General features: G+C 37.4%; 1 non-coding gene across 1 annotated transcript; it reads right to left on the reverse strand.

Annotated features, from left to right (window-relative positions):
- Positions 1 to 2,435: 2,435 nt before the first annotated feature.
- LOC148846222 (small nucleolar RNA R71) lies at positions 2,436 to 2,542 on the reverse strand. Its single transcript, XR_016102641.1, has one exon. It is a non-coding gene; the product is annotated as a small nucleolar RNA R71 (small nucleolar RNA).
- Between the last annotated feature and the right edge of the window lie 302 nt (positions 2,543 to 2,844).

The following is a 2,844-nucleotide window of genomic DNA, read 5'->3' on the forward strand; positions in this document are numbered from 1 at the left end:
AATTGTGTTTTAGTAGATTACTTTCTCTTCCCTGTTTTAGTTTAATTTTAATAAAGGGAGACCTGTTTTCCTTTCTATCTTGAAGTTATTGTCTTCTAATAGAAAAAAAAAATTGAAAACATGAGTGTTGCAGATCTGAGTTGCATTCGGCACATAGATCTGCTATAGCAGAACTGCAATACTCAGCAAAAATAAAAAAAAATCTGTTATCAGCCCTTTATTATTCTTTTCTTTCATTACAAAAAGAAAAAAATATATATATATTTAGATAGTGAAAAAAAAGAGAGAGAGAGAGAGAACCATATAACCGAAAGAATGGAAACCAAGGATTCGGATCAGAACTCAGATCTGAGTTCAGATCTGAGTTCTGCTGTAGCAGATTTGCAACAGTTCAGATCTGAGTTCCCTTGAACTCAGACCTGAACTGATATAAATTCAAAGGGTAATTGGGGGTTATCTTCACCCCAATACACCCTAGAACAAATCTGCTATCTCTATAAAACAATTGGTTAGCATTGGGTAAAGAAATTCAGATCTGAAATCACCCAGATCTGAACTGGGACTATGAACAAAGTAGGATAGAGGGCAGACTTTGCAATGTTAGATAACTTGTACTATGATTTTTTTTTTTTTTTGAGCTGATTTGGTTGAGAAAAAGTGTGTTTATTTTGAGGAAAAGAATAGCATGAGAGCTTTCAGATCTGAACTTCAAATCTGACTTTCAGATCTGAAACTCAAATCTGAATTTCAGATCTGAAACTCAAATCTGCTAGATTCAGATCTGAGTTCAGCTAATTGCAGGTCTGCATTCTGCTAGGTTCAGATCTGAGTTCATCTGAACTCAGACCTGAACCTACTCAATTATGATTGATATTTTGATACATCAGACTTGTCTCATGGCTGAAAATGTAGCAAAGAATGAAAGAAATTTGATGTGAACTCAGACTTGGGGTCAGATCTGAGTTCAGTTGGTTGCAAATCTGCTAGGTTCAGATCTGAGTTCATCTGAACTCAGACCTGAACCTACTCAATTCTTATGAGAATTTGGCACCCCATTCACAATGTGAGATATCAGATTAGCTTCAGGGATCAAAGGGTAGCAAGGAATGAAAAATATTTGAAAGAATGATATGTAAGCCTTCAGATCTGAACCTCAGATTTGAGCTCAGCTAGTTGCAGATCTGAATGCATGTGGGTTCAGATTTGAGTTCATCTGAACTCAAACCTGAACCCACTCTATTCTGATGTGAATTCGGGTAGTAACTGCACCATTTGATGCATCAGACTTGCCTCATTGATGAAATATAAGCCATGAATGGTAAAATCAGATCTGAATTACATGAGAATCTGTGGCAGTATGAGTACATGATCTGAAATTTCTTTGAACTTGATGTTTTGTTATCTTTTAAATCTCTTGCACCCGATCTGAATTGATGTTTGGATTAGATCTCTTGCAGCAGTTAACAATACCAAACATTGTAGATCTGATTTTTCAGGTCTTAGCAAGTGTTTGATATGCATAAGCTATACAGGTTTGGGCTTCAAATGTAGAGCTTAAAATCCTTAAACCAAGCCTAACTCTGATATCAGCCCTAACGCATCACAGATTTGGTAGATGTATATTGCAGTGTATACCAATGAGTGTGTATGAGATATACAACTCAGATCTGAATTATTATTTGATAATTTCTCTGGACTAACAATACCAAAGACTTGTAGATCTGAACTCAACTAAATTGAGTCTGAATTCAGATGTTGCAATCGATGGATGTAGATAAAGGAACCTTGAATAAGATGATTGGTTTAAATCTGCTTTTAGTATAATCGGCTTCATTTATTCATGATAGGATGTAGGTTTTTGTATTCCAATAATTCACTTTACATTTTCAGTGTGATAGGATTAGTTATTTATTTTCTTTTGTGAATATTGGCCTTTTTATTGCTTTGACCTTAACAGTTTATGACAAGCAGACTTGAACTGGAAGAGATCCTTTACGACCCGGAGATTGAACGGACTCTCCGTGTCCATTTAAGAGCTGCTAGGCAAGTCAGACAAGAAGCACAAGAAGCTCAAGAAGCTCAAGAAATGGCTGAGCAGAGGACTATGATGGACTATGCCAAACCCACTCTCACTGGAGCTGCCTCCAGCATTATCAGGCCCAATATTGCTGCTAACAACTTTGAGATCAAACCTGCAATTCTGTAGATTGGCCCACGAAGATCCCAATGCACACATTTCTAACTTTTTAGAAATTTGTGACACCTTCAAACACAATGGGGTAAGTGATGACGCCATTAGGTTGAGGTTATTCCCATTTTCTTTGAAGGATAAAGCCAAAGCATGGTTGAATTCATTACCGGCAGGATCAATAGCTACGTGGGACGAAATGGCCAGCCGTTTTCTCTCTAAATATTTTCCCCCTTCTAAAACTGCTAAAATGAGGAATGACATCACTACTTTTTTCCAGCAAGAGGGGGAATCTTTATATGAGTCATGGGAACGATACAAGGAGCTGTTAAGGAGAGTTCCTCACCATGGCCTCCCCATTTGGCTGCAAGTGCAGACTTTCTATAATGGTCTTACTGACTCAAATAAGACCATATTAGATGCTGCAGCCGGAGGATCCATAAATAATAAAACTCCTGAGGTTGCCCATGCACTTATTGAGGAAATGGCAGCCAACAACTATCAATGGAATTTGGAAAGAACTCAAATTAGGAAGTAGCAAGGCTTGCATAATGTTGACACTTATACAGCACTATCTGCACAATTAGGAGCACTCAGTAAGAAAATAGATGAAATGCAGATAGCTGCCATGCATGTGCAGCCTCTTAATTGTGAAT

The sequence above is a fragment of the Nelumbo lutea genome, chromosome 7 (assembly GCF_056320005.1).
Source record: "Nelumbo lutea isolate HS-2025 chromosome 7, American lotus-T2T, whole genome shotgun sequence".
NCBI lineage: Eukaryota > Viridiplantae > Streptophyta > Magnoliopsida > Proteales > Nelumbonaceae > Nelumbo > Nelumbo lutea.